At 40.7% G+C, this 8,343-nt stretch overlaps 1 long non-coding RNA gene across 1 annotated transcript; it reads right to left on the reverse strand.

Moving 5' to 3' along the window:
- Positions 1-6,607: 6,607 nt before the first annotated feature.
- Positions 6,608-8,129, reverse strand: LOC134291101 (uncharacterized). Its single transcript, XR_009998909.1, has 2 exons — positions 6,951-8,129; positions 6,608-6,894 (listed from the first exon to the last, which is right to left on the reverse strand). It is a non-coding gene; the product is annotated as an uncharacterized LOC134291101 (long non-coding RNA).
- Positions 8,130-8,343: the final 214 nt, after the last annotated feature.

Below are 8,343 nucleotides of genomic sequence, written 5' to 3' on the forward strand. Positions count from 1 at the left end.
CTTGTTGATTAGATTCCCCAAAGGTATCATTTCTCATGGACCGCCATGATTCCTAAGTTCCCTTTTCCCGCCCCAACATCTCCTAAAAATCCCCAATGTTCCTTAAAATTCCCCAATATCTCCTAAAATGTCCAACTTGTTGATAAGATTCCCCAAAGGAATCAATTCTCAAGGACCGCCATGATTCCTAAGTTCCCTTTTCCCCTTCTCAATATCTCCTAAAAATCCCCAATGTTCCTTAAAAATCCCCAAGGTTCCTTAAAAATGCCCAATATCTCCTAAAAATCCCCAATGTCCTTTAAGAAACCCCAACTTCTCCTAAAATGTCCAACCTAGTGTCCAACTTATTGATTAGATTCCATAAAGGTATCATTTCCCAAGGACCCCCATGATTCCTAAGTTTCCTTTACCCGCCCCAATATCTCCTAAAAATCCCCAATGTTCCTTAAAAATCCCCAACTTCTCCTAAAATATCCAACTTGTTGATTAGATTCCCCAAAGGTATCATTTCCCAAGGACCCCCATGATTCCTAAGTTTCCTTTACCCGCCCCAATATCTCCTAAAAATCCCCAATGTTCCTTAAAAATCCCCAATATCTCCTAAAATGTCCAACTTGTTGATTAGATTCCCCAAAGGTATCATTTCTCATGGACCGCCATGATTCCTAAGTTCCCTTTTCCCCTTCCCAATATCTCCTAAAAATCCCCAATGTTCCTTAAAAATCCCCAATATCTCCTAAAATGTCCAACTTGTTGATTAGATTCCCCAAAGGTATCATTTCCCAAGGACCCCCATGATTCCTAAGTTTCCTTTACCCTCCCCAATATCTCCTAAAAATCCCCAATGTTCCTTAAAAATCCCCAATATCTCCTAAAATGTCCAACTTGTTGATTAGATTCCCCAAAGGTATCATTTCCCAAGGACCCCCATGATTCCTAAGTTCTCTTTTCCCCTTCCCAATATCTCCCAAAAATCCCAAATGTTCCTTAAAAATCAACAAGGTTCCTTAAAAATGCCCAATATCTCTAAAAAATCCCTATTGTTCCTTAAGAATCCCCAACTTCTCCTAAAATATCCAACTTGTTGATTAGATTCCCCAAAGGTATCATTTCCCAAGGACCCCCATGATTCCTAAGTTCCCTTTTCCCCTTCCCAATATCTCCCAAAAATCCCAAATGTTCCTTAAAAATCACCAAGGTTCCTTAAAAATGCCCAATATCTCTAAAAAATCCCCAATGTTCCTTAAGAATCCTCAACTTCTCCTAAAATATCCAACTTGTTGATTAGATTCCCCAAAGGTATCATTTCTCAAGGACCGCCATGATTCCTAAGTTCCCTTTTCCCCTTCCCAATATCTCCCAAAAATCCCAAATGTTCCTTAAAAATCACCAAGGTTCCTTAAAAATGCCCAATATCTCTAAAAAATCCCCAATGTTCCTTAAGTATCCTCAACTTCTCCTAAAATATCCAACTTGTTGATTAGATTCCCCAAAGGTATCATTTCCCAAGGACCCCCATGATTCCTAAGTTCCCTTTTCCCCTTCCCAATATCTCCCAAAAATCCCAAATGTTCCTTAAAAATCACCAAGGTTCCTTAAAAATGCCCAATATCTCTAAAAAATCCCCAATGTTCCTTAAGTATCCTCAACTTCTCCTAAAATATCCAACTTGTTGATTAGATTCCCCAAAGGTATCATTTCTCAAGGACCGCCATGATTCCTAAGTTCCCTTTTCCCCTTCCCAATATCTCCTAAAAATCCCCAATGTTCCTTAAAAATCCCCAAGGTTCCTTAAAAATGCCCAATATCTCCTAAAAATCCCCAATGTTCCTTAAGAATCCCCAACTTCTCCTAAAATATCCAACTTGTTGATTAGATTCCCCAAAGGTATCATTTCCCAAGGACCCCCATGATTCCTAAGTTCCCTTTTCCCCTTCCCAATATCTCCCAAAAATCCCAAATGTTCCTTAAAAATCACCAAGGTTCCTTAAAAATGCCCAATATCTCTAAAAAATCCCCAATGTTCCTTAAGTATCCTCAACTTCTCCTAAAATATCCAACTTGTTGATTAGATTCCCCAAAGGTATCATTTCCCAAGGACCCCCATGATTCCTAAGTTCCCTTTTCCCCTTCCCAATATCTCCCAAAAATCCCAAATGTTCCTTAAAAATCACCAAGGTTCCTTAAAAATGCCCAATATCTCTAAAAAATCCCCAATGTTCCTTAAGTATCCTCAACTTCTCCTAAAATATCCAACTTGTTGATTAGATTCCCCAAAGGTATCATTTCCCAAGGACCCCCATGATTCCTAAGTTCCCTTTTCCCCTTTCCAATATCTCCCAAAAATCCCAAATGTTCCTTAAAAATCACCAAGGTTCCTTAAAAATGCCCAATATCTCTAAAAAATCCCCAATGTTCCTTAAGAATCCCCAACTTCTCCTAAAATATCCAACTTGTTGATTAGATTCCCCAAAGGTATCATTTCCCAAGGACCCCCATGATTCCTAAGTTCCCTTTTCCCCTTCCCAATATCTCCCAAAAATCCCAAATGTTCCTTAAAAATCACCAAGGTTCCTTAAAAATGCCCAATATCTCTAAAAAATCCCCAATGTTCCTTAAGAATCCCCAACTTCTCCTAAAATATCCAACTTGTTGATTAGATTTCCCAAAGGTATCATTTCCCAAGGACCCCCATGATTCCTAAGTTCCCTTTACCCGCCCCAATATCTCCTAAAAATCCCCAATGTTCCCTAAAAATCCCCAATATCTCCTAAAATGTCCAACTTGTTGATTAGATTCCCCAAAGGTATCATTTCCCAAGGACCCCCATGATTCCTAAGTTCCCTTTTCCCCTTTCCAATATCTCCCAAAAATCCCAAATGTTCCTTAAAAATCACCAAGGTTCCTTAAAAATGCCCAATATCTCTAAAAAATCCCCAATGTTCCTTAAGAATCCCCAACTTCTCCTAAAATATCCAACTTGTTGATTAGATTCCCCAAAGGTATCATTTCCCAAGGACCCCCATGATTCCTAAGTTCCCTTTTCCCCTTCCCAATATCTCCCAAAAATCCCAAATGTTCCTTAAAAATCACCAAGGTTCCTTAAAAATGCCCAATATCTCTAAAAAATCCCCAATGTTCCTTAAGAATCCCCAATATCTCCTAAAATGTCCAACTTGTTGATTAGATTTCCCAAAGGTATCATTTCCCAAGGACCCCCATGATTCCTAAGTTCCCTTTACCCTCCCCAATATCGCCTAAAAATCCCCAATGTCCTTTAAGAAACCCTAACTTCTCCTAAAATGTCCAACTTATTGATTAGATTCCCCAAAGGTATCATTTCCCAAGGATCCCCCATGATTGGTTCCAAAGGAATTTATTGCTGTATGTTTTACAGCTGAGCTGAGAAACAGGCTCTGTCCCAGTGGGAATGTTATGCAAGAAATAAGAAGAATCATTATCCTTGCACATCATACAAAAAAAATGAAATGCATCAAATAAGTGCATGCTCAAAATTGCCGCACGCACAGACCCCCCCATCTGAACAGCACCGCAGCAGAGCTACGAGTGCGAAGGATTTAAATGGTTGCTCTTGTAAATACACTTTCGTCGACACTTTCCTTTCGCTCCGTCGAAAAACAAGTTAACTGCACGTCGCACTTAGTATGCGCAAATCCAAACTCCGCCTCGAGTGATTCCACAGGCGGAGATGTGACGCGACAAAGAGCGAGCTCGTTTTCTGTATGCGATGACATCACCAGCAGCCAAGCCAGCAGCAGTAGTCGTCCTCATGCCGTGGAGCAACAGCACACGAACGCACGACGGATAGGGTGATGACCATTGTTTTGGCATGAAGTTAATGCAATTTGGAACGTTATTTTCAAAAACATTTTTTGGCTTAACTACAAAAGATAGAGTTTTGGTGTCAAAGAAACATTTTTAGGGAACAAGTTCGTGCATGTTTTGTAGAAGAACTTTTTTAACAAAAGCTTTATTTTCATATTCAAATCATCAAAAATGTCCAAAAAAGAGTCGATTTTTTTGACCAATTTTACATTATTTTTCAATTTAAGGCCTTTTAAACTATTTTTACAAAGTTTACGTCCAAGAGACTAAGAAAGTAGAAGTAATAAGCTTTCAATTCGTGCGCTGATAAAGTTTGTACGATTGATAGTTTAGTAGATATAGGACTTCAAAGATAACCAAAAATTAAAAACTTAAAATGTGATTAACTCACTTAGCAGTGATTTCCGACCCTATGTTCCATGGGAACTTTTTCATCTCTCATCAAGACCTATCAGCCCTGAAAATATCCAAAACCCGGAACCAAACACCCTGTATATGAATAAAGTGGTGCAAGGAAAGGTCTCACCGAGTTTCGCATAGTCTGCCAGTACTCTCAATTTTTCAGCAACGATGGATACAGCACATCAAAGGCTTGATCAGCGGCATCGGGACTCATAGGCACATCCGGAATATATTACAAACGGTATTGATTTCACTACACAAGAAACGACGTGGAGGGAACAATCGAGCTGGCTTTACAGTAATTCGCGCATAAAAATTACTTTTTCACACGCGGAACAGATCGGGTGGCGTAGACCCTGCCATAGTAGTGGAATTGTCGAATCAAATTCACTGGATGGCATAGCACCACATAATTCGTCCAAAACCCCAATCAACCCCAATGCACAAAACTGGTTTAACTAAACTGCACAAACTCAAAAGCAGCGGCACATTTTTCACAAAAATCACTTCACCAAATGTTTTTCAAAATGTTTTCAGCAATGCAAAACCTCACCGGCTATTTGAACTTTTCTTCGGCCGAATTGAATTCAATTTCACGAAGAAGCGAAAAAACGTGACACAAAGCAACGACGCAGCGACCCGCGCGCACGACCTGCTGCGATCATCCAACCTGAGAGTTTTTCCCCCCCTCGTAGACTTTTGTCCATACAAAAATCTTGAAATTTGTATGGAGCGTGGACTTTGGCCAGACCCCATCCCCCCAAAAAGTCTACGTGATTTATGAATGGCCCCTTACCATCAAAACAAGGCAATGAAATCACGTTATACTCATCTGAGTCTCGCGGACTGACTCAATATGCTCTCTCAGTGGGAGCCAAACATTGAAGATGGAGGTTATGTTGAACCTTGCTGAACTTGTGTGATTGATTGAAGAGTATTGTTATCTAGGTGCTGCGGATGATATCAAAATTGTTGCCACAATATCTCCATTTGCCGCTGTCAAGCCGTTGGAAAGCAAGGAGAAGGATAAAAATTATTTTGAGCCTATTTTAGCTAGTTTTGTAACAACTATCCATCAAAATTTCCATCGCGAATGGAAAATAATAAACTTTGAGCACGAGAACAAAATCGGAATAAGGGTGGATTGATCATGTTTACCATTTCCGAACAGCGTTGCGACAGCGCGTGTTTGACAACCGAGCTGAGAGGGGTGGTTGCAAGAAAATTGAACGCTCGTGCGTGTTTACAAGCTGTGTGCCGGGAGTGTGTAGGTGTGAGTTGGCTAGCTTGAAAAATAAAACCGTTTCTATTCGCAGCACTCAGATACTCATGTCGTTTTCGTTTTTGCGGCGGTGCTACACCGCTTCGTGCTACACTTTTCACTGCAAAAACGAACATTTTCGGTGCAGTTGCATTGGTGTGCGTGAATAAACCAAAATATTTTTAACTTTGCAAACGCTGATTGGTGGACACGGTGTTCGCTACACTCTCGAATTTTTGAGTGCTGCACGCTGCACTATCTTGAGCGGTGCAGAAAAAGTGCTACACCGGTGCAGCACGAAAATGAAAAACGAACACTTTCGGACGAACGAAACGACATCAGAAAAATGAGCTCCTCGAATAAAGTGCAGCAACGGCGAGCTCGTTGGGCGTAGTCACGTTTGAGCTTTTTCTTTCGTTTAGTGACGCGGAAATTCCACAAAGCTGGTTTCCAAAAGGCGGAGCAAATCAAAAAAAAAAATAGGAAAGTTCAGGTATCGAATCGACCTGGAATCGAAGGAGGATTACAGATTGCTGCAGCGAATCGATCTACGACAAATGAACCTGAAGCTGTTCGAACCAGGCTCGCAAAAGGATACAACGTGTTGCGTCGCGGGAGTGCCCTTGGACTTCGGAGAGGAGGGATTACTGCAAAACACAGAAGCTGTAACAGGAGAGAAAATCAGAATGGTGGAAAGGATGAAGAGAACCCGCATAAACCAAAACCGTAATAGAACCACATGCATAATAGTTTATATTCCACCAAAAACAGTAACGGATATGGTTTGATGAACCATAGATGGACTGTACTGGGATAAAGTTTCGACCTCAATGGCTACAGTTTTTAGAGACTCGACCATACGAGAAACGGGTCGTTAAGAATGTTTACCGTACCAAAATCGCAATTTTCCCATAGAAATTTTGTTCGTCAACTGTACTGAGAACATAGCCAGTTTGTTTCATATATTGACCACAAAATAGTTGGAGCTATGGTTTCGATATGTTTTAACCATTATGAATAAAGCGTGCGTTCGGGGGTACCGATAATTTGAAATTTATTGAACTTTAAAAATTAAACAAAAACACACAACTAACTGAATAATAATCAATTAGGATTTATTTTTCAATGCCAGTTAATTAAGAGATCATCTTTAATCAACAAAATTATTATGAAAGTTCAGCATGAAAAACACTGCATTGGCTCGGAACAAGGTTCGGAATCACCTCGAGGTGTCGTTTAAGGTATCGATTGAGTATGATGATTTTGATGTTGAAGTCCGGAACAATCGTAACTGTAGCTTTTATATCGAATCCTGCCGGGTGGGTGAGCACTGAGCATCCCTGTATGATCAGAATTCTCTTGATTCGAATTTTCCTTCAGGTCACCTTTGGAAGAAATTTTCTCGGTAAGTTTACCGCTAGGAATATGATGAAACACTTACCTTCACATATGATAATTAGAACGCACATCTTCGTTTGATTTGATTCTCGATTTGGTTCATCTTTTTGATCCTTGAACTGGCAAATAACTTTAAATTAAAAGAAAACAGCACATCAGAACAATCCAGAGGAGCTAATGAAAACAAACATGGCTACCGATCACCGCGGATTGCTGTGCTGCCAGACGGACCAGACGAAGTGGATGGACATCAGCATCTATGGTACATCTAATGTTTGGAAAAGTCTCTTCACCTTGCTCTTCACAGTGGGATAATTCCCAACAGTAAATGGACAATAGTTGATGATGTAACAATATTACTTAATCCCTGCAATATTGTTCTACCATAATAACCAGACCATACGCGGAATGTATGATAAATAGGTGACAACAAAAATAATAATAATGTTAATTTTCGAACCGTTTTAGGTACGGTAAATTTCTATGCGGGAAGGGATCACGATAAAGAGAAGAGGAACTTGATAAATACGGAAAACCTTAAAATTGTGGTAGAAGGAAAGAAATTTCCGCGGGCTTTCAATACATCTACAGTGGTCCATTCAAAGCAATGCCAAGGATGCTGGAAGTATTGGGGACTACGAAGGTTGATGAGCCGAGAAACACTCTTTCTTCCTACGGGGTTTCTTATGGGAGTATGAGTGAAAAAAAAAAGCAAAAAATCTTCCCTCCTTCACTTTCTCACAGAAAACCGCAAACAAAATCATCACCTTCGTAGTCTCCAATGGACACTCAACTACAAAATGCAGAAGCAAAAATAGATGCCAAAACTGCGGAGAACTGCATAGGAAAGCGACGAACAAATGCCCAAGCCAACCGAAATGTACAAACTGCAAAAAGGACCACGGGGCGGCCGGCAAAAAATGCCCGAAAAGAATAAGGCGCCAACAACTGGAGGAGCAAAAGAAGGAGGAATGTGTTCAACATCCGGTGTACTACGAGCAACATCTTTGACGGTTTGGAAGAAGATTTTGGAGATGATGAAGTACAAAGCATCCACGAAACATACTGGAAACCAGGAGACAGAACCTACGGAAGGAGCAAGAGTAGGCAAATGAGAATCGAGGCAAAGTGCGAGAAACTACGCTCGACTCGTGAAGTAAGGCCCGAGAGCGGACCTGAAACAAAGATTCCGAGGAAACCTTCACAAAACCACTGTTGACGACGGGGCACTTACCGTTGCGAAGGGAGACGGTATTCGATTCCGCGTGTGCCGATCAACAGGCAAGAGAAACGCACTGAACTGAACTGTCGACAACCGAAACTACTTACTGATACTCGGAGGATTGAGTGGTAGATAATTAGAATCGATTGGTCCAAATCGAATGTGGGAGCGATCAACTGGCCTTCCTAGATCCGGTCAAATTCTTTCGCATTCG

The sequence above is a fragment of the Aedes albopictus genome, chromosome 3 (assembly GCF_035046485.1).
Source record: "Aedes albopictus strain Foshan chromosome 3, AalbF5, whole genome shotgun sequence".
Classification (NCBI taxonomy): domain Eukaryota; kingdom Metazoa; phylum Arthropoda; class Insecta; order Diptera; family Culicidae; genus Aedes; species Aedes albopictus.